This window comes from Leiobunum rupestre, chromosome 11 (genome assembly GCF_980474605.1).
Source record: "Leiobunum rupestre chromosome 11, qqLeiRupe1.1.hap1, whole genome shotgun sequence".
Lineage (NCBI taxonomy): Eukaryota > Metazoa > Arthropoda > Arachnida > Opiliones > Sclerosomatidae > Leiobunum > Leiobunum rupestre.
The window spans coordinates 6875427-6900304 of NC_143394.1; the positions used below are offsets into that span (position 1 = coordinate 6875427).

At 36.6% G+C, this 24878-nt stretch overlaps 1 pseudogene across 1 annotated transcript in view; it reads right to left on the bottom strand.

The window, feature by feature from the left end:
- Nucleotides 1-7123: 7123 nt before the first annotated feature.
- The window catches only part of LOC149921230 (ras-related protein Rap1 pseudogene), a 113810-nt pseudogene continuing 96055 nt past the window's right edge, over nucleotides 7124-24878 (bottom strand). The window contains exon 3 of the transcript XR_016477137.1: nucleotides 7124-7653. The product of XR_016477137.1 is annotated as a ras-related protein Rap1 pseudogene (transcript). The remainder of the gene's footprint in view (nucleotides 7654-24878) is intronic.

A 24878-nucleotide genomic window follows, 5' to 3' on the forward strand; every position in this document is an offset into this window, starting at 1 on the left:
TTAAAATTTTTGCATAACCTATTGAAACACCCTGTATAGTTCGATATTCATGGTTGAAATGATTACATTCATGATATTACCATATGTAACATAATCACTCATAAGTATGCCGTAAAAGCATTTTCGTTAATGAAACCTTGTTCACGGGATATGACGTAAATTACGTCACTTACAACTCCGTGACGAAATATGCGTCATCAACTTCACTGATAGGAAACTGAAGTTAGTGAGAATTCCTCTGGCTTTGCCCATGTCAAGTTTAGCTTGTGCCTCGCGATCACATTATTTCATTTCCATGGTAACCTTTTCAATAGGATTATAAGCATTTTTGCATTTTTGGTCCGCTCAATGTATGTTCAGCGTGAAACAAGGTCTCATTAAATTTTTTTCAATGGAAATATTATACAGAGGCATACTTATGAATAATTATGTTACATATGATATTACTAATTATACCTTTTGATTGGTTGACTTGATTTTGTTTCGCGCCAAAAGGTGGCTACCGCCTTTACCGCCAGTCTGCATTAGATCTGTGTTTATTTGGTATAATTCATACACTCAGCTTAAAGACTTCTGCTTACGAGTTTTCACCTTTTGAAAAAAAATTGTCAAAAGATTTGAACAGATTTTAAATATTTAGAACGAAATCAGTCTCAATAAGCAGCCCCGTAAAAACGTGTAGATGAAACTTGTTTAGGTTTAGACTTAGCTATATTGCGTACAATCTACAAGTTACACTGTTCACGTGGGGTAGCTTAACCATACTAATTCATCTGTTAACTCTTTAAATAAATCATCGTATAAACTTTGTAAAGGCAAAATTTGTTTCTGTTTGTTTGGATTGTGTTCAGAATTAAAAATCTTAAATGCTAACTTTACTTCCGTCAAAAAAATGTTAAAAATTAAGATGTTATTTTTTTACCATTACTTCTCTTTAAAATTAATTTAGGATTCCGTGAATTTTAACCAAACCTAGAAACCACGATTTTCTGATGTTTGCGACTGCAGCTCTTTAAATTTATTACGTTGGTCTAGTCCCAGCGTCGAAAACCTACTTTCCAAAAATGTTGACTTTTATTTTAAAAATTGGTGAAACCTTTCTATTAAATTACAGTTTCCTGCTCGCTATTCGTCGGTTCCAAGTCATGAATGTGTCATATAGAAGTGGGCTGGTATCGACTCGCAGCAAGAGGAGCCAGGTTCGCTAGTGGCACTGGGTGCTAACTCCTTAAAAAACCAAAATCATTTCAAAGGCATGAATTAATGTTTAATTTGGCAGCACAGTTTTTAAATTGTAAGTTATCTCCCAACTCTTCAAAGTGGTTTCCACTGTCCATTAAACTTGTAGAGGTGAACGATAATAGTTAGTGTAGGGAGCTGTTTTATCGCGTTGCATGAAGGGCTTTCCACCACCGTCTTTAGGCATAAAGGCGAGAAAAATCGCCAGTTAACGTGGGCCTGTGGTGGTGGCTTGGTAATTATTAGTAGATTGCCCGAGAAAAAGTGGATTTATATGTCTGTGATACGATTAAAAACAACGTTGGAAACATCACGTGTTTTTTTAATAATGCAACGCGTTAATAATATAAATATTTTACAACAAATCCAAATCCTATAAACCGGTTGTAGATCTTCTGCTATTTGGTACTTTGGTCTACTCTCTTAAGATTTCCAACGATGGAACAGATTTGAAGTTGGCTTATTGTCAAACCTTACACCAATATAGTAAATCGAATGCAACCGCTATATAGATTTACAACAACTCTATTTACAATATTATACACAGTTTTCATTTTGGCTCACAACCTGTTGTTATAATATAATATAATTTCATAAGCAGCGTAATTAACCAAACGTATGTCAGATGTCTAAATTGATTAATACATTTCATTCTAACAATGATGTCAACAAAATAGAAATAGTGCCGAGCAGTGGCCACTTTGGGAACTATACTAAAGCATATTTTGCGATAGAACAAAAGAATATTATGTAATTTGATAATCCTAATTCGTGAAAATAGGTTTTATTAAGAAACATCGGGTGGATAAATCTAGAGTCGTCATACTTATATGGTAATTAAGTTACTTATGATAATTTCTAATGAATCTAACACGCATTATATTTACATTTTCAAGAACCAATTTCATCAACCATAACACGCAAACGTAGTTAATTTTCGGCTCCTTGATATCACTAAAAAGTGAACTTAAAATTCAAAAATGACATTGATATAAATACACATTTAATGCTATTTTCTATTTGTGTACGTCATAATATGGTCCCATTATGGGGTTACGTTAATAATGGTTAATATACAATATATTGATATATCTTTTGAAATTAATACCTATTTTATAAAAATACATTTGATGTTAACTCCCCTATATCGGTAAAACCATCCAGCTGGTTAAAAATTGGTTAATTTGGCTTTCATTTATTGGGTTTGTGTGTCATAGGGGCTTAATATTTATATTGGTTCAGTTCAGTTCAGTTCCGGGATCGTGATCAAAATAAGAACTCATCTATGTAACGGATATCGTACGAAGATCATTTTCAAATATGCACCTCCACCAATTTATTAATTTAGAATTCTAAATTAATTTGACGTTATTTATTTAAAATTTCACGTTATGCATTTACTAATTTCACATTCTTGATTTATTAATTTCATTTTTCATTTATTAATTTCATTTTTCATTTATTAATTTCACATCATTCATTTATTCATTTCACATATATTCATTTAGTCATTTTACATAATTATTTGAAATTAACAAATTGATTTATTAATTTCACATAATTATTTGAAATTAACAAATTGATTTCTTAATTTCACATAATTATTTGAAATAAACAAATTGATTTCTTAATTTCACATAATTATTTGAAATTCACAAATTGATTTATTAATTTCACATAATTATTTGAAATAAACAAATTGATTTATTAATTTCACATAATTATTTGAAATAAACAAATTGATTTATTAATTTCACATAATTATTTGAAATAAACAAATTGATTTATTAATTTCACATAATTATTTAAAATTAGTACATTAATTAATTTATGAGTTTTACATTTCCATGTTATTTTTTATACTATAAGTTTTGTTTAGTTGTTTATTTTACGGATTTATTATTCTTTTTGGAGTGATACTTTGCCGTCGTTCAGAAAGATTTTATTATTTTTCTTAAAGCATATTCCAATTCATACGTTATCCGCTACATCAAACGTTTCTTCATCAAACTAATATCAATTATCTTGTTTCTATTTATGTTGCGAACAAATTAAGTACACTTTAGATATTACCCTGTTGAACCCAATAGGTCAACTCCAATTTTTAACAATTCATAAACTTTAACCCTTTACGCACTAATTAACATTTCGTTTCTTTATCGAGATTGTATATCCACCTTTTCCAAAATAAATCTTTCACAAATTCCACTCCAAAATGTCGTTTACGTTCATTTGAGAAATTAAGCCCGTGCAATAAAACGCGTACGGAGGTCGCCTAGACGATTTCTAGGAAAGGGTTCTATCGCCAAATTTCTTTCAGATAACCTTAATTATTTATCAAAGAAATAATCAGAGTAATTAAATCATTCATGTAATTAAATCTACGCGTTATCCCCGAGCGTTTTATTTCTTATTGAACATTAATTTTCACTCCACCATACACTACAACATTTAAATGCAATTAAATTAATTCATTACACGTATTCAACTTAAATTTCATTCCTACTTTATATTTATGTTAAGCAGCGACTATTGTATGAGTATATCAGATTGAACCTTATTTATGTTAACTTTACGTACAAAAATAATGTTCTATGTACAAAGGGAAACGGTTCAGTCGATTTCAGTCCACTTCAATTTTACGTTATCCTGCACATTTTTTGTTCGCGTTTAAGTATGCGTATTTTAGGTGGAACACCATTATGCATTTTTATCCAACTTGCTTACTAACCGCGTTTTATACGGGTGACTTTTAAATAAATAATGTTGAATAGTTCTTTTTATAAACTAACGTGGCCTTCTTGTTGAAATGTTGCTCTGACGTCACAGTCTCTTACTTTGACAAGCCTACTAGCGCGCGCTACAGTCGCGAGGAATATAGCTTTTTCTAGAGCGCGTGCAAATCGCTCGTGCGAGGAATACACAAATAAAGCTGGGTCTTGTGACGTAAGAGCAACATTTTAACAAGTTGGGCAAGACCACTTTTTATTTTATAAAATCAACTATTAAATATTCTTCAAATTATTATTAATCTATATAGTACAGCTATTAGCAAAAGTATATAGGTTAAAAAAGTATCGGACTTGGATCGCCAGCGCAACGAGCTATTTGAGGGGTAAACACTTTTTTAAGATCCCCCCCCCCTTACTAATTTACTGGATTTTATCAAAACTAGTATTCTGTCACTTTATAAAATAGGTTTTTTTCTTCTTGAGACTTTTACAAAAGAAAAACTAAACTTGTAAGCTTCATTATTTATTAAATCATTTCTATTGCTAAAAACTGTAATAATTGGATAATTTTTCATTGGCGCGAATTTGGAGCAATTTTTAATTATTTTAAAACTGAAACTTTGAGGTTTTATCACGAAATAGTTTCGACTTTTGCGATCCTAATGAAATTTTTTAAAACTATTAGAAAATAATGAATTGCCTTGGTCACCACTGTGATGCGTAAGTTATAATTACGCGATTGAGAACCTATGACCCCAATATAAGGTAGCATTAGAGAGATACAGTGGTCAAAAGATCAATTATTTGCGATAAAAGTTTCGCTGTTTTCGGAGTTAGACTGGCTTTCAAGGATGTAGTACTAGAATCTGAACACCTGCTGAAAAATTAGTAAAATAAAAATTCATTTAAAACTTCGGACTTCAATGATTTCAGCGAATTTTCAAAGCAATTATATTTCATAAATTCTGTTACCGAAGTTGTAACTGGTGGTTGAACCAGTAAGAATGTAATTATCACTTGATGACCTTGTCCATATGGCACATTGGTAGTTGGTACGTTGCGAATTGGGTAGAAGGCAATTCTACCCGAGGGTCGAGCCTTTTTTAAAAGAATTTACATTGTTTTAGAACCGTATATGAGGCCTGTAAATTCTTTAAATATTTCAGCAAATCTTCAATCATTACCCAGAAATTTCATTGCAAATGGATAACTGCTGCTCAGCCGCACTATTGGGTTCGTATTTTTTAATCGCAGCTGCTCTGAGTAGAGATTTACTGGAATCGAATTTTTGCTATTTCTTCAAGATTTTCTTAGATAAATTTAAAAGTATAATAAAACTTTGTTGACGCTGATTCGCCTTTTCGATGTTTATATATCTTTCAATTACGCTAAGCACATACTATGCCAAATTTATGGTATGTTCCCATTTATCCCAATTTTACCTTCTCCCAAAGTTATCAGTTCTCCCAAAAACATGTTGTCCCATTTGACCCAATTCCATTTCTCCATGGTAATTGCGCGGTTTTAGATCTCATCGGTACGAGTCGATATGTCGAAAAAAATACAGCGTAACATTTTGACGGCATTATATTTTTTGACGACATTGTCTAATAAAATAGGAAGGGGCCCATATGTGAATTGACTTGGCGTTAGGTTAGGTTAGGTAAGGTTAGGTTAGATTAGGTTAGGTTATTTTTACCATATTCATATGGGCAAAATTTGATGTACTTGCATATTAAAATAAAACTTAGATTCATGTTTATACCAAGTGTAATTTTGGGACAAATGGGATTTGGGATAACTATTTTGGGACAAATGGGATTGGGACGAATAGGATTGGGGGAAATGGGATTGGGAGAAATTGGAATTGGGATAACTATTTTGGGCGAAATGGGGGTAAACCAAATTTATTCATCTCGACACAAAAAGGGCGGCTATAAGAAGATTTATAAACTTGAAGTTTATAAGATATCACTTACGAAGAAATATGTCACTAAAATGAAACGCGTGTCTTCGCTTTGAGACACTTTTCAAATGGAGTGCATTTACCGTCAAATTGACAATGAGTACATTCATAAGTAACATAATAAACATAAGTAGGGCACAGAACTCGTCCCATCCTACAATCGGCTTTTCCGAGGTGTCGAACTTACGGAAAACAAATGATCAGGATTGGCAAATTTTGTGGATTTTCACCTGCCTTTAAATGTTTTCAAAAAATCAAATGGATTTTGGGATTTGTTAATTTTTCTCTGGGGTTTGTGGATTTTGGTTTGTATTTTGTGGATTTTGAATTCTCTTGGATTTTGTGAATTTCTGGATTTTTCAATTTGATTTTGTGGAGGATTTGTTAAAAATCCGTTATTTAAAAAAATACAATTAGATTTTTCGTAATAAGGATTTTTCAATCGATTTTTCGGTGAGTGTTTTTCCTTATACTGACAAAGCGGTTGTCGAAGTTCAAACCGCATACTCGATTTTATAGAAAAAAGTATTTAACATGTTATCCTCATATCTTTTCCTTACATAAAAGTTGGGAGGCCCAAACAAAAGTGCAAGTGAAATACAAATCCTGCGCAAACATATCTACAAAATGACTTAATATAATCACTCTCCCGAAGAATCAATAAATTCATTTTGGTATTACAATTGCACTGTATATTTGTGATGGGTTTTACAAGTTCTCAATATTTCTTCCGAAGTAAAATGATAAGTAAATTTAGACTAACATATTCGCGTTGCCGAGGGCCCAAGCTTTAAAATGAATACTTATTCGACTAGTGTTGCTCCAGGGGTTCAGGTCTTAATAACACTAGGTCACCAACCCCACATCGTGACCAAAACGTCTGACACCAACAAGTAGATGCGCATTCGAAAGCCCTCCAACACCGATAACGAAATCGGATGTCACCCAAAGGAGTACTAGGAAAATTAAAATTAAAATATTTAACCTTTTGACCTCTGTATCTCACTTAAGTAACATTTTCTAAAGGACTTTCGTGGCTTAATCCTATAGTGGGGTCATAGGCTATTAAGTGGCATACTTAGAATTTGTTTACCAGGAAATAACCATATCGAAATGCGTTCTTAACTAAATCTTTTCACAAAATACAAGGCATACCAGTCACCGTAAAGCATCACGTTATTACTTTTCGTCTTTTACGATTTCGTAAATGAAAAATATAAAACAAGTTGGTTAAGTCATAATATTTGTTGCTGTCCCTAATTAAAACCATTTTGCTTGTATAGCTTATAAAAATACCAGGGTTGTCGATCCAGTTGGAGTGTCCATTTTTTCGTTTTAAAATATATTAGAGAAGTACGCATTTGTTATCGGCTGCTTCGCGAGGAATCTCGGACTCTTCGGTCAGTTTGGTAGTGCTGGACTTGCGACGTATCGTCCACGCCGGAAGTGACCCGAAAGAGCTGAGTCGCCGGCTGAGTCGTCTGGAAGGCCTCCGATTGGCCAGTTCGGCGGCGGCGGCTTCCTCCATGGTCTTGGCCTGCTGCAACAGCTGAATGAAGAGTTGGCTGACGTTGACGTTGTATTTGGCGCTGGTCTCGATGTAGCAACAGCGGAGCAGCATCTCGTTCGACGTTTGTTGAACCAGTTCCTCCGACACTTGCCGTTCCGATACCAAGTCGTTCTTGTTGCCCACTAGGATCAGTGGTACTTGGGTGCCTGCAAATTACCAAAGACGCTTGATTATTGTGAGTCTGTCAACCAAGAATTAATTTATAGCGCTGACAAGGAGACTACCCGAGTTGTTACACACCGATTTTGTTCAAACTCTGGGGATTGATAGACCTTCATGTAACTTGAAAAATCCTACAGGGATTTTATTCAATGGGCAACGGTTTTGCCATGGCAACGAAAAATGTTTTAGACAACATAAAATGCAAATTTTCCCATTGAAAATAACATGGGATTTTGACCGATTCCAAGGGTCCCCCCTGTGAAACATTTTACAAAATTGAAAAAAAAATTAAAATACCAAAATTATAAAAAAAAATTGATAAAAATTGACGAAAAAAAATCAAAATTGGTCACATTTTGAACAATTTTTTTAATTTTTTCACAGGGAAATCGGTCAAAATCCCATGTTATTTTATGTTGTCAACAATATTTTTCGTTGCCATGGCAAAGCGGTTGGCTATTGAATAAATTACCTTTAGGATTTTCCAAGTTACATGAAGGTCTACCAATCCTCCGAGTTTGAACAAAATCGGTGTGTAACACCTCGGGTTGTCTCCTTGTGAGATCGTGAACTGCTAAATTAAGAATGTATTTATTTGTACTTCGGGATAATTTATTCAAAGAAGGAAGGGCCGATCGAGTCTGAGAAGACCGCGAGCCCGGCTAAGATCCGATTAATCAGGGTGAGATACGCGTAACGGCCACGCCAACAGGGCGATACGTAGGGACATTGGTGGGGACACCCGTGGCGGAAGTATTCCGACCACCCGTTGGGGGATTGGTGGTCGTCCTCACCCGGCCATCCACAAACTCTGCCTCCCAGACGCCTGGGATTACAGGAGCACGCCACTACTCCCGCCATAATGACTATGTTAATAGGCGAAACTTTAAAATAAATTTGGTCCTAACCAACTTGTTACAATGGGAAAACCAAATCACGTGACTACCATATCACAGCCAACTTCGATTAGGTACTTTGTGTTCATAGTTGGCCGTGCGACGGAAAAGAAAAATATTATTCTTCCAGATACTGCAGACGGCTAATTACCTCCCACCTTTCCATTACGAGATGTTTTAAATAATAATTAGATAATGATAAAAATAAAATTAATAATGGTTTGTATTGCTTAGGATAGAAGGCGCTGCAGTTCTCCACAAAGTCACGTGACTACCATCTTTTAAGCCCTCCTCCACAGTTTTAGGGACCCGATGAGATACGTAGTGGATTTTAGGATAAGGAGCTTATGAAATCATCAATAGGTTTTGACTAAACTATATCCAATCATACATGAATGGACAGGCATATCGACTTTACATAAAGAACTTTTAATCATTTGTAAAACGTCGTTGAGAATGGAAATTTTTCACAAAAGTATACGACCATTTTGTGTGAAATTTGATCGCGTTAGGTACAATGGCGTAGCAACTTGGATGGCCAGCGATCTGAAATATTAACTTAAGGCATTACACCCAATTATGCTGCTATGCACCTCCAAGTGCTAACTACTGATCAGGTTATTTGGGTGGTAATTTTTAGATATCCGAAGTTAGCGCGATTGGTAATTTATTCCAAAAATGATTTATTTTATCTTAAAATTACTGTTCTTAACCAAACGCGGTTGGGAATATTAATTATTTGTGTATAGGAAATGTTTGTTTTGCTTCATTGTACTTTTAAAATGTTTAAAATCTGTATTATCACAAACGTCTGAGCAAGAAAAAGTAATACAAATCTCGAGAATGTGAATCAATTCTTGAATCCTAGCTGCTAAGTTTTATATATCCAAGTTATAATCCTTTGTCCCAATATTTTTTTGGGCGACATTGGATTTAAGGCCATTCTAGTGTACGTACATTAAGGTGTATGAAATTTTTATGAGCTAAGTTCACGAATTTTTCGAATAGCAACTCAGAATCGGATGAAGTAGAAGAAATATCTTGGGGAAAAGTTTCGTTTCGAAAATCACTGGCAATTATGCAATAACTATTTCGATTAAAAACCCAAAAAATATTAAATTTTACGCGTTTTTGTCCTTTAAAAAAATGTTTTCCGGAGCTCAAGTTCTCTGATTATGGTGTATAGACATTTCCGTATATGGACATTTTGATTTATGGACATCTCGGTGTATGGACATTTCGATTTATAGACATCTCGGTGTATGGACATTTTGATTTATGGACATCTCGGTGTATGGACATTTCGATTTATAGACATTTCGGTGTATGAACATTTTGATTTATAGACATCTCGGCATATGGGAATTTCGATTTATAGACATCTCGGCGTATAGACATTTCGATTTATAGACCTCTCGGTGTATGGACATTTCGATTTATAGACCTCTCGGTGTATGGACATTTCAGTTTACTTGTACTTTCAAAAGTACAATATATCTCGCGATGTACAATGTTAAAATTACACAGCCTAGGGTTATTTACATTTACAATATTAAAGTTTTTGAAAGTAGTGATTCAAACCCATTTGGCTTGGGCAAATAATTACAAATATATCAGTTATTAGAGCCGCATTTAAGATATTATCAGTTAACAAGAGTCAAAATGCAAAATAGATTATTGAAGTCCAAACTAAGCAGAATCCAGGGTTGGCATAGAACCAGCCATACCGGTTATAGCCACCTGGTTAAAACCGGTTATAGCCACTTGAAAAAATCCAGATTTTTGTGGCTTTTTTTAAAGAAAATTACAATATGAATATTTTAGTAAATTAATAGTTTTTATTTAGAAATTTAGTTTATTTTTTGTTTTAATTTCTTTTATTTTGATTTAATTGTTACAAGATTTTATGTACACTAAACGTAAAAGTCAGCTAACTGAATCTAGTCAGATGAATTTTAACAGATAAGTTCAGATCGGTTAATTGTGATAATGTATCAGATGCAATATGAGATCAGATTACTTGGATGAGGGGAAAAAACGATTATCCTGATCTGATTAACTGAATATCTGACAATTGCGACCCGATTAACCAAGATCAGATTACTTGCGTGAGGGGCGTAAAACGATTATCGTGGTCTGATTAACTGACAATGCGCCCCGACTAACCAGTCAGTTGGCCGTTAGAAATAGAAACCCTAGTAGAAAGTCTTTACATAAATGATACACACATGCTTTTGTTCCGAAACGTGTTTAATAAACACACCATTTAAAAATGTATATGCTGATTGAATTGAGAAATGATCATCGAGCTGTTTGTGCACAGCGATGTCTGTTCACAGAACTGTCAGTGTACAGTGATGTCTGTTCACAGAACTGTCAGTGTACAGTGATGTCTGTTCCCAGAACTGTCAGTGTACAGTGATGTCTGTCCCCAGAACTGTCAGTGTACAGTGATGTCTGTTCACAGAACTGTCAGTGTACAGTGATGTCTGTTCACAGAACTGTCAGTGTACAGTGATGTCTGTTCACAGAACTGTCAGTGTACAGTGATGTCTGTTCACAGAACTGTCAGTGTACAGTGATGTCTGTTCACAGAACTGTCAGTGTACAGTGATGTCTGTTCACAGAACTGTCAGTGTACAGTGATGTCTGTTCACAGAACTGTCAGTGTACAGTGATGTCTGTTCACAGAACTGTCAGTGTACAGTGATGTCTGTTCACAGAACTGTCAGTGTACAGTGATGTCTGTTCACAGAACTGTCAGTGTACAGTGATGTCTGTCCCCAGAACTGTCAGTGTACAGTGATGTCTGTTCACAGAACTGTCAGTGTACAGTGATGTCTGTTCACAGAACTGTCAGTGTACAGTGATGTCTGTTCACAGAACTGTCAGTGTACTGTGATGTCTGTTCACAGAACTGTCAGTGTACAGTGATGTCTGTTCACAGAACTGTCAGTGTACAGTGATGTCTGTTCACAGAACTGTCAGTGTACAGTGATGTCTGTTCACAGAACTGTCAGTGTACAGTGATGTCTGTTCACAGAACTGTCAGTGTACAGTGATGTCTGTTCACAGAACTGTCAGTGTACAGTGATGTCTGTTCACAGAACTGTCAGTGTACAGTGATGTCTGTTCACAGAACTGTCAGTGTACAGTGATGTCTGTTCACAGAACTGTCAGTGTACAGTGATGTCTGTTCACAGAACTGTCAGTGTACAGTGATGTCTGTTCACAGAACTGTCAGTGTACAGTGATGTCTGTTCACAGAACTGTCAGTGTACAGTGATGTCTGTTCACAGAACTGTCAGTGTACAGTGATGTCTGTTCACAGAACTGTCAGTGTACAGTGATGTCTGTTCACAGAACTGTCAGTGTACAGTGATGTCTGTTCACAGAACTGTCAGTGTACAGTGATGTCTGTTCACAGAACTGTCAGTGTACAGTGATGTCTGTTCACAGAACTGTCAGTGTACAGTGATGTCTGTTCACAGAACTGTCAGTGTACAGTGATGTCTGTTCACAGAACTGTCAGTGTACAGTGATGTCTGTTCACAGAACTGTCAGTGTACAGTGATGTCTGTTCACAGAACTGTCAGTGTACAGTGATGTCTGTACACAGAACTGTCAGTGTACAGTGATGTCTGTTCACAGAACTGTCAGTGTACAGTGATGTCTGTTCACAGAACTGTCAGTGTACAGTGATGTCTGTTCACAGAACTGTCAGTGTACAGTGATGTCGGTTCACAGAACTGTCAGTGTACAGTGATGTCTGTTCACAGAACTGTCAGTGTACAGCGATGTCTGTTCACAGAACTGTCAGTGTACAGTGATGTCTGTTCACAGAACTGTCAGTGTACAGTGATGTCTGTTCACAGAACTGTCAGTGTACAGCGATGTCTGTTCACAGAACTGTCAGTGTACAGCGGTGTCTGTTCACAGAACTGTCAGTGTACAGTGATGTCTGTTCACAGAACTGTCAGTGTACAGTGATGTCTGTTCACAGAATTGTCAGTGTACAGCGATGTCTGTTCACATAATTGTCAGTGTACAGCGATGTCTGTTCACAGAACTGTCAGTGTACAGTGGTGTCTGTTCACAGAACTGTCAGTGTACAGTGATGCCCGTGTTCCGAAATGTTCGCACCGAAGTGTCGGTAGTACACCAGTACACTGCAATGACTCTACCCAAATGTCCTTCTTCAACAGTGAAAGCGCGCGTTTAAGGCCTAGCGAAGAAATAAGAACCGTCCTCCGCTTCCCGGAACTATTTATAGGCCGCCCTGGTGAAGTTACGGAGGAATGTCACCGAGTTGCGTATTAGGCTTCATAAAGTAAAGACGTTCCATTACCGTTGCCTTTGTTACTAGAGCGAGGTAAGCATCGGCTTAGCTGCAACTTAATGCCAAGGCTTAACTTTGAAAGAGAAGACTTTTAATTTTCGATGAAAGTAAAGTTTTGCGCTTTGGTCGCTACATCGTTTTTTTTTGTTTCTTATTTAAAAGATAATTAGTCCGGCCTCTCGAGGGGCAGATCAAACTGCAAAAAACATCTTTTAATTCGTACCATTCTCCGCTTCATTACTTGCTCCGCGTAAAATCCCTACTTCAATGTTAAAATGTGCTAACTCCTTTTTTAAAAAATTCCGCAAAGGTTTTGAAAAACTGATCAATTAATAAAAAAAAGACTACACAGTATGAGTACAAACTAGAAAACTACAAAAAATAACTGAAATTAAGGGGGGCTATAGTTAAACGATGGGCAGAAACCACCCGCGTTATCTGAACTTGGTTAATATTTACGATAGATCAAATATCAGATTAGCTGCATTTACGCTCAGATTGTATCAGATAAGTTGCTATGAGCCAAAATGCAAACCAGATAGTTTAAACCCGAAACTAATCTGAAGGTTTTTTTGGGGTATAAAGCGCTAGATTTTTTGTCGAGATATTTAAAGGTTATTTCCAGATTTTCTTTAACTTATAAGTTATTGATTGTAGTCGAATTAAACAGCTGGTTTATTAACTAAGTCAGAATCAAACAAGCTATGAAGTCACAGCATATTCACACAAATTTTATTTTATTTTATCATCGTACTTATGATTAGCTAAAGATTTTAACTCTACTCTCTTTATAAATGAACTCTTTAACTAGCTCATTCATATCAATTTTATCTAGTTCATTTTGATACGTGTGTAGTATGCAGTGACTATTTAAGCGATATTGTGTCATCGTACTTCTTAGGAACAGGGCATACGACGCTGACAAAACTATAGCTTGGACGATACTAACGAAAAGACTAAATGTCCTTAAGAATGCAAACTGCGCACGTCAATTTATAAATTCATTTAATAGATAAACTTATTTACATTTATTCAAAGTGTGTCGTCATAGTGAAGTAGGAAGTTGCTGAACGGTGTTTTTTCTAGTCAGCGCTCGAAAATCAGCGGAATATATTATTTTCAATAATTAATGAGTTGGTAAATGATGAAATTGTGGACGACAATATTCTATATTGTTGCAACCATCAGTCTTTTATTAAAAAAGTGAAAACGGCCATTGCAGTAGCGGAGGCATTCCAATTAAATGATAGGCCTTTAACCAAATCAGTAGAATTGCTAATTAAAACTACAGTTGTATAATTTTAACTCCTCCGCCAGCTAATTGTAAACAAAGACGCGTTTGATGAGCGTTTGCTACAGACAAATTTAAAAGTCATTAGAATGTTTTTTCTTAAATAAACTTATCAAAATATAAGCAACAGATGCAAAAATTATATTAAAATCCAAGTATCATAATTTATTAAGTCAAATTTACGAATAACGATGAGGAAAAACTAATTTCGTCTGCTTTAGCCTATCTAGCTTTTAATGGCGAACCAAAGAGGGCGTAGCGATAGTTTTCGGTCACGAATTGAAGATGGGTAGTCTTTAAAATTGTGGATGAAATATTTTATCAAATCCACTATAATAATAATTTTCCTACCAAAACCGCGGAAACATACACTGCATCACGGCTGAAATTCTATTGCCTAAAATCTAAAAATTTAGCCGCGGAGGGATATTTCATTACGGATATAGTATATTTCCTGACGTAATAGCTATTTTTTCCTTCCGAAACATCTTTTGTTAGATCAGAGGGGCTAAGGTGCATGTTTCATGCAAATAATATTAACACGGTAAGAAGATAAGAGATCTATTCGGTTCTGATACATAGGTCTGATTCAATAGTCTGATACAATAGTCCGATACAATAGTCCGATACAATAGTCCGATACAAAGGTCTGATAAAAAGGTCGGATAAAATGGTCTGATACAAAGGTCTGATACAATGGTTCGATAAAAATGTCTGATACAATGGTCCGATACAAAGGTCTGAAAGGTCTGATACAATGGTCCGATACAAAGGTCCGATAAAAAGGTCTGATACAATGGTCCGATACAAAGGTCTGAAAGATCCGATACAAAGGTCTGATACAAGGGCCTGATACAAAGGTCTGATACAATGGTCCGATACAATGGTCTGATACAAGGTCCTGATACAAAGGTCTGATACAAAGGTCTGATACAAGGGCCTGATACAAAGGTCTGATACAAGGGCCTGATACAAAGGTCTGAGCTTGGTTTCTTTTTTCATGCCTTCAACAAAGAATAAATGATCTCGATGAAAAATCAAAGTCTGCAGTCATAATTATAATTCTCTCTGTAACCAGCGAACTCAGATTTTTAAATATTGGCTTAAAAATAACTATTGTGCAATTAAATATGGGCTTTATGTTACCATAAGTCTATATTTATGTTCCATAAGTGTGTCAGTTTGGCTAAAATAGTTCTGAAAGCTTTGTCTGGAGTGACGTGAAACTAGCCTTGAGCATACCAAAATATAAGCACCTCTAGCGATAAAAAATGTGCAACTTAAAAACAAATAAAATATTATTTTTCGTTACAGAGAACATTGCTTAAACTTTGGTTTTTGTAATAAATCAGGGAGAGCTTATTCCCATTCCGTTAAAATATAAATTGTCGCCATCTAGTGTAAAAAATGCGTTGAATTCTAAGGGCTTTGCGGGTACAATAAAACGGGTAGAGCGGGTAATTTTAATTAAATTGAAGTTCTTATTGCAGCGTAGAAAGCTTTTGTTGATTTTGGGGTGATATGATTTCGCAAAACTTATTCCGAGAGCCCTCTGAAAGATTAAACACGTTTTTCGGCTCGCCACCAATGTACCTATACGTCGGCGATTTTAATTCCGTAAAAGCCCGAAGCCCGGCCGAAACCTAGATGGCGCGCTCGTCGCCTTTCTCATCATCTCACCTCTGTGTAAAAACGCAGGTTCGGCGTCTTATAAAAGATTAGTAATGTTTGCGAGTGCCCGGATCAGAGTATACACTGTTTCAAACCCTTATTCTCATCTTACCATTTGCTTTCTTTTTCCGATTAAATATTTGGCCCTCTTATTGGCCTATTAGTGACGCTAAGCACACCAAGGCCCATTGGAAATTCAAACACTTTCATAACGAAAACTGACGCTGAATTATTACGATGAAATCAGTGCCGGATTAAGGACTAGGCCTAGAGGATAGCGCCGCCGATCAAACGCCGCCGCCGCCGATTATTTAGATAACGCCGAAACGCCGCCGCTGATAAATTTAATTTCGGCGGCGCCGCCGCCGCCGAAACATTTTTATTTCGTCGCCGAATTAATTTCCATTATTAAAGTATAATAATTACGTTTTGAGATCTAAACTACATAGATTTTTCTTTTGGTAGTGCTACGATTCCTAGGCTGTTGGGTGCACCGTACTAGCGCGTTATAAAATAAAAATAATTAATAATTTCCAAAAGATCTGGCACCACTGCACCGCGCGCACCAAGATTTTCTGCAGCAGATAGCTGGGATAGGAGAGAGAGAAACGAAAACGGCTTTGGAGTTGCCTCACCTCGTATTTTGTAATAAGTACCGAAACGTATCAGCTGCATTGGCTGCATTCAGCAATAACTATTCTATTACATTTTAAAAATTCCTTTGATACAAAGATAAAATAATTTGTGATAATAGACTTAAATGCGCGGGGTAAAAACCGGATTTGGGGGGATGAAATTTATGCGGTAGAGGGCTGGCTCGTTGGTTGTCTGTACGATAATGGCGGCGCCCAGAAAAAGTTTCTAAAAAGAGTGTATAGATAATAATACTAGTGAAATGGTAGTAAATTAGTACAGTATTGCTATTACTAGCGTAAATGAGTAGTAGAAGAGTCTATGTTCTGGGACAAAGGAGCCAAAGGAGCCAAAGGAGCCAAAGGAGCCACAGGAGCCAAAGGAGCCACAGGAGCCACAGGAGCCACAGGAGCTAAAATTGTAGCTTAGGTATCCTAGGTGGTTTTTTCAGCTTAGGTATCCTAGGGTGGAAATTTTTCCTAGCTTTGTTTACCTAAGCTGCTCAAGGTTTTTTCGAGCTTAAGTATCCTACGGGTTAATTTTAAAATGTTTTCTATGCGGAATAACATAGCATATATCGGTACTTAGAGGACAGATAACTGAAAAGCTAGGATATGGCATATTTCGGTACAGAGAACTGAAATAACGTTTTACGTTTAAGTACCCGCATACGTCACTTAAATGATTAAATAAAATAGGTGCGATATTGAGACTTCTAGGACAGTGAACTATGAAACGTGTTACTTTCTTTGGTGTTTCAGTTCACATTATGCCTGACGAAGATCGGGTAAATCACGACTTAACAAATAAACAACATTTTAATATGAAAATTAAGTTGAAATATGAACCATTACTCTATCCGATATGAACCAAATGGCAATCGACATACACCAAGTGTCAGTAAACATAAAATATAAAACGATAGAATAAACAAACAACGAAATTTTCCAAAAGATATTTGAAATGGGGAATGACTTATAACCGGTGTTTCAACAAGTGTGTGCTCGAGCAAAGTGATAAGGTCAGTGCAATTCTCCAAGAGAGATTTCAAAACGGGAAATACAATGACGTTTTGGTCTATATCAGATAACATTTGGTATAAATATGGGTCGGTACATTGGACCTTCCTCCATTCTCCTTCTATCGTCCCTACGAGACGAACACGACCAATCTTAAAATGTAAGTGAATTTTTTCTTTGGTTTTCAGTCCCTCTTTAGTTACTTATAGGTATTTATCTCTACCCTAGGTCCGGATCAAACGTATTTGAAATTTCACCAAAAAAGTCACTAACTATTACCGTAGACTCCAGAATTAAACTAGGATTTAATGACGGTTCATCAAGCATTATATTGACAGAAGCGGAATTTAAAGAATTATGGAGCAAACGCGAGGGAATCACGTCTTTCTTGGCAGATGATTCTATCCCTCCCTCTACATTGTTCTTCGAAGGGTCGTCAACAAAACGTATCCAGATGTCTACATATCAAGACCGTCGTGTGTTGGATATTCGAGAGGTGATTCATGGAACTGGCAAGAGTTACGGAACGCTCTTCATGACGAGAAAAGGCTTTAACGTAGGGCTAGAACTCTGGAAAAATTTACTCGAAAAATATGAGAGTGTAATGACTTTTTTAGCGGAAGCTCAACGTGTTTTCAATTCAATCAAAGACAATGTTGTTTCTCAGTTGCGAGACTCTATTATGTTAACCTGCAACGGATGTTTTACGTCACACCCGTCTCAATTAGAACATGATTGTTTATTTTCTGATTGGGCCACACGCGTCGAAGATAACTATTGTAACGCGGTAAAAGCTTTAAACATTAACGCCACTCACAATGTATTTTTGAACAATACATTTTTAAGCAACGATTTCTGTAAAGAGATGTTAACTCTCATTATCTGTAACGCCAAGAAATACTTGTTATAAATAAAAAAAAGTAAGATGCATATATTTCATTCATTGTATATTCACCGACATTACTAGTCATGGAAATAGACCTAAGCCTAGATCACCCGTTTAACGGGATAATAGCGGGAGCGACCCAATCTGGAAAGTCTGTATTTGTTGCTAACCTTATTAAACATATGAGCACGTGCATTTTCCCAGTTCCTGAGAGAGTTATATGGTGTTATACCGAATACCAATCTGATTTATTTAATTCTGTATTGAAACATACTCCAGCTGTTGAATTTCACGAGGGACTTTTAGACGTTAATATTATCGACCCAATTATTAAGAATTTAGTTATACTTGATGATTTACTATGTGAAATTGCCAATAACAAGGAGGTTACTAACCTATTCATTAGAGCTAGTCATCATCGTAACACTTCAATCCTAATTCTAATGCAAAATTTATATTATCCTGGCAAGGAGATACGAACCTTAAACCTAAATTCGCATTATTTAGTTATATTTAAATCACCACGGGATCAATCGGCTATTTTCCATCTCGCGAAACAAATATCCCCGAGTAATAGTAAGTACGTGATAGACGCGTTCAGACAAGCAGTAGCCGAGCCATATGGATACTTGTTAGTCGATCTCAAACCAAACACTTTAGACAAACATAGACTTCGGTCTGGATTTCTTCCTGGAGAGCAAGCGGCTATTTATTTACCTAAATAGTTAATTGTGATGTAAATACAGAAGAAGATAATCACTGGGGAAAAAATACCGTCCAATTGACGTCACGTGCTATGTAAATAGTATCGATAAAGTACGGAGTAAAGGTTGCCCGTACACAGATTAAAACACTTGATTTTTCGTGAAATAAACATCGGAAAAACCATGAAATTGGTAACAGGCTCCAGAGGTCGCGTAAACAAAGATGATAACGCCTTTATTTAAGGGTACCCTGAAGGAACTTAATCATTTCTTTTATGTCTTAGACCGCGAGCCTATCTCCTGAGAGAAACATCGATATCCGAACGTAAGTTAATGTTTAAAACTATTTTAAAATCATTTCTTAAGAGTGTTAATTTATATCTATTTAGAACTTGTAGTATGACGGCATTTATCGAAGCTAATTTCTTCCGTGCTGAAGATGAATGGATCATTAAAGAAGTTGCTATTTACATACAAGAATCGGGAGACTACCAGGCATGGACCTTCAAACCGCCTTTTCCTTTCTCGGATCTTTCGTTGGTAGATAAAAGACAGTGTAAATGGCTGAGTAGGAACATTTGCGACTTACGCTGGCACGAAGGACAACACGCGTACGACAGTCAACATAACGTTGCGAAACGTATTAAAGAGAAAGCGACCATATTCTACTGCAAAGGTCTGGAAAAAGCGTCAGTTTTATCGAAATTCTTAAAGGTGGATGTTATAAACATTGAAGATTTGAGCTGTCCAAAACTTGCTACGATAAGTTGTTTCAATCCACCTCGACACTGTGACTTTCACCGAGATCCCAATCGCTGTGCTATCGTTAAAGCGCACAAAATCGCGACATGGTTCCGTCGAATAGGGTGCGAGAGAATATAAACTTTTTAAAGTATTTATCTACGGGTAAAGCGCTTCAGAGAAAGTTTGCGATTAAAAACGCAAGTAGAGAAGAGTTAAAAGCCTTAGCCGAATGTTGTATAAATGTTTTGCGCGGTACTGTAAAAATATCAGAAGACCAGAAGACGCGGTTGAAGAAACATTGCGCAGTCCTTCGTAAAGTAGTTCGAAAACAGTCCCCCACTAAAAGACGAAAAGTACTAAATCAAACCGGCGGATTTTTACCCATTTTGCTCGCACCTATTCTCTCAATTTTAAGTTCAGTAGCCGGTGCTGCTATAAGCAAGGTTATCAAGTAATGGCCCGAAAAATGATTTTAGTTTCGGAGGAGGTTCATAAAAGACTTAAAACAGCTAGTGAAAAAATTAATAATGCAGAGATGCCGAACGTAGACACGACTCTTGAGCTGAATACCGACCCTAGCCGTGTTATGAAACAAGGAAAATTAAACGTAACAGACCAATTAAATATATTCAACCATAAGTTACAACAGCGAATAAATAGCGCTGTGAAAAAGAAAGTGAAAAGTGGTTTAATGAAGTGGAAGACGGAAATTTCGACTGTTGTACCAAACTATTATATCGATGAATGTTTAGCCTTGTACAAATGGATAGAGAAATCCACAAAAATTAAATTCTCCGAAAAAGGTGAATTACTATACCACGGTAATACAATATCGGGTTCTCATATAGTAGATCTTCTCGCGTATGCCGCTGTCAATTCTAAAAAAGTAAAAAGCGTCCCCGGAATTGACGAATTCTATCAATGTTTGGCTGAAGAAAATGTTCCTAGATCTCTTTTTAGGAGCAGGGAAATAACGGAAACTCCTAAAAAGAGGCGAAACAAACGTAAAATAGAAAAAGACTTTGTTTATAAAAATGACAGTAGCATGGTTGGTAGTGGACTGACGAATTGGATTGTATTGTAATGTAATGATTTCAATAAAATATGTATAAAATCTATATCACAACGCCTGATTTATTTATTTCGCTCTTACTCTTCATGATGGAAGCAAGTACGGTTGAAGCTGCTGTCGTGGTTGGTCTAACTAATTCGTTTTTCAAATCACCGAAAGTTTTGACGGGGGTGTTAATAGTTTTCATTATTATCATTATTGAAGCGACAGAGTTAGTATTTCAGTATTATACCAAAAGCAACAGTACAAGTAATGGATAAGCTTAAGGAATTGTACTTTAACGTCTCCAAACCGGGCTCTTTAGGCGGAATTAAATCGCTGTATCGCGCCGCCAGGTCACGTGGAATAAAAGTCAACATAAAAGAAGTGAAAGATTTTTTAAAATATCAAGATACGTACACTCTACACAAACCGGCGAGGCGAATATTTAAACGGAACCGAACTATCGTGTACGGTATTGACGAGCAATGGCAAGCTGATTTAGCCGACTTACAGAATCTGTCCCGTCAAAATAAAGGGTTCAGGTATTTGCTATGTTGTATCGACGTGTTTAGTAAATTTGCTTTTGTGATTGCGGTCAAAGATAAGAAAGGTTCCACTATGGTTAAAGCGTTTCAAAATATTTTAACATCAGGTCGTAAACCGAAAAGAGTTCAGAGCGACCACGGAAATGAATTTGTTTGTACCGCGGTGCAGCGGGAATTAAGTCTAAGGGGTATAGAGTTCTTCGCCACCCATTCTGAAGTAAAGGCATCGGTCGTCGAACGTTTCAACAGAACTTTAAAAGAACGAATGTACCGTTACTTCACCGAAAACAATACCAGAAAGTATATCAATGTTTTGAAAGAACTTGTCGACGCCTATAACCATAGTTATCATAGATCAATCAAATGCAAACCAGTTGACGTCACGACTCGAAATTCCGATAAAGTTTGGAAAACTTTATACGGCATGATTGATTTCTCGCCACCTCTAACCCTCCCATTCGAAATAGGGGACATTGTTAGAATAAGTAAAAACAAAAAAACCTTCGAAAAAGGTTATCTTCCTAACTGGACGGAAGAATTATTCCGCGTAGTGGGAAGTATATCCAGAATCCCGCCGGTATATAAACTAGAGGATCTAAACTTCGAGCTCATTTCGGGCGTTTTCTACAAGGAGGAACTACAGAAAGTTGGAAAAGACCTACAGAACTCCATTTTTATAATAGATAAAGTTTTGAAAAGCAGACGTACATCAGACGGTCATATTGAGAAATTTGTCCGTTGGAAAGGTTATCCACCCTCATTTGACAGTTGGGTAAAAGAAATCGTAATATTATGAGTTTTTATATTACGCTTCCTTCGGATTCATCGTCGAGTTTCTTTCCGGGAAATAAAGTGAGCAAATATCATACTTATCTATCGGAATGCGTTCAACTCAACGGTCCTTACGAGGTCGGTTTGGCGGAGATCAGTTATCCAAGAACGTGGAACAATTTAAGAGAAAACTGCTTAGTCACTCTTTCAAAGAACAATGAGCGCGAGTTTCCGATTTTTATTGATATACCTAAAGGCTATTACGGAAGCGTTACGGATCTCTTGGAGATTATGGAATTTGAATTTGATAAAAAACGAACTACTGTTCTAAATGCTACTAGTTCAGTCACTATACCAGTAAAACTAAAATACATTAAACATACGCGAAAGGTTTCGGTTCGGTTGGAAAATGGAGTATCACTCACAATTTCGGGGCCGTTGGCCGCTATACTGGGTTTCACAAGAAATTCAATGGCTGATTTTTCAATTAACAGAAAAGTATCTTTATCGCAATTTACGGTTGATTTAGATGTAGGCCTCCATTCCCTGTTCGTATACTCTGACGTCATCGAAAATAGGTCCGTAGGTGATTGTAACGCGCCCCTTTTAAGAATTCTGAGTGTTCAAGGAAAAGATGGAGACACGGTGGATAAGGATTTTATCAAACCTCATTACATTCCAGTAGCTTCAAACAGATTTCAAACCATCGAAATACGCATATTGTCTGAAATGGGCGAACCCGTTCAGTTTGAAAGGGGAAAAGCACACGTAACGCTACATTTCAGACCGCGACGCGTGTGGACTTCCCTATAAAGCAATACACGTATACGTTCATTCTCCATTCTTGTATTGGATATCACACGATACGCACCATGAAATATTTGTCCGGAGAAGGTGAGACGGACTACGACCGATACTACTTAAACCAGGTGAAGTTTGGATCGAACCGCGAGATTGACTATGAGAACTATTACAGATCGCAAGTAGGCAACGGTTCAATGCCATTTTATCAGGGGCTCCCCACTCAACAAGGTTACGGTCTCGGAAATATTCTCGCTTCCGCTTTCAGGCGCGCTATTCCGATATTTAAAAAAGGCGCAATATTCTTGGGGAAAAAATTCCTAAGAACTGGAGCCAAAGTAGCGGACGACGTGGCGAGCGGGGTTCCTATAAAAAGTTCTCTGAAAAATCACGGTACGACTGCAGGGAAGGAAACGTTTTTAGAATTAAAGGATATGGTGCAACGTAAAATGTCCGGAAATGGTATTAAAAGAAAGCGTGGAAAGATTCAACTTGTCAGTTCAGTCGTGGCTAAGAAGACGAGAAGACGCGTAGCGAAACACTCCGACATATTCGCGAAATAATGGCTCTTATTCATCATCAGTCCGGAAGATGTACTAACTCAGAATTGGATCTTTTTGAGGTGCCACTTACGCAAACCGGAATTACGAGTGGAGAATGGGTGGAATTCAATCCCGTGTCTAATGCAGACGAAAATTCTAACATTAATTTCGATATTCCTGGAAACTCTGAAACGTATTTGGACTTGTCTAAAACACTTCTTCACGTGCAAGTTAAAATTATTAAAGCTGATGGTACCGCTCCCGACTACGACAAAGAAACCGTGGGTCCTGTGAACCTGTTTTTACATAGTTTGTTCAGCGAAGTACATTTGATCATGAACGAACGGTCGGTTACTTCGTCCGCTCAAAATTACGCTTATAAAAGCATGATTCAAACTCTACTAACTTTCGGTGGACCGGCCAAGGAAAGTTTTTTGACGAGTGCCCTTTTCTATAAAGACACAGCCGGGAAATTTGATGATTGCGATATTAACGAAGGTTTTAAGAAAAGAATGGCATTTTCGAAAAAGGGAACAATTGATATGATCGGCACCGTTCACACAGACATGTGTCAGCAATCACGTTTTTTACCCAATATGCTGAACTTAAAATTCAAGTTTATAAAAAATCCAAACGAGTTCTGCATTCAGGCGAAAGGAGACTTTAAATACAAGTTGAAGTACATAACCGCGTCGCTTTACATTAGAAAAGTGAAACTAATCCCGGAAATTATATTAGCACACGCCAAAGCCTTAGAACGTGGCACAATGAAATATCCCATTATTCGATCGGAATGTAATACATTCACAATTCCCGTCGGATCTAAAATGTCTACGAGGGACAACTTATTTAATTCTCAAATTCCGAAGAAAGTTGTAATTGGATTTTTAGATCAGGGGGCATATTTGGGCGATTATTCCAAATCTCCTTTCAATTTCCAGAACTATGGTGTAAACCATATTGCTCTGTACGTTGATGGTAGTTGTATCCCCCATAAACCGCTAACTCCAAACTTTAGAGATGGAACGTGCATGAGATCGTACATTAACTTGTTTCTCCAAACTGGACAATTTAATATCGACGAAGGAAACTTTGTAAATCGCGAAGAATTCGCTGAAGGAAGCTGCCTCTTTGTTTTTGATCTCACTCCAGACCTCAGTCACTCGGTCGATCATTTTCACTTGATAAAGAACGGAAGCGTGAGATTAGAATTAAAGTTTGAAAAAGATTTAACGAAGACGGTTACGGTACTACACTACGCCGAATATCAAAACCTCGTGGAAATTGACAAAAATAGAACCGTGGTTTTTGAT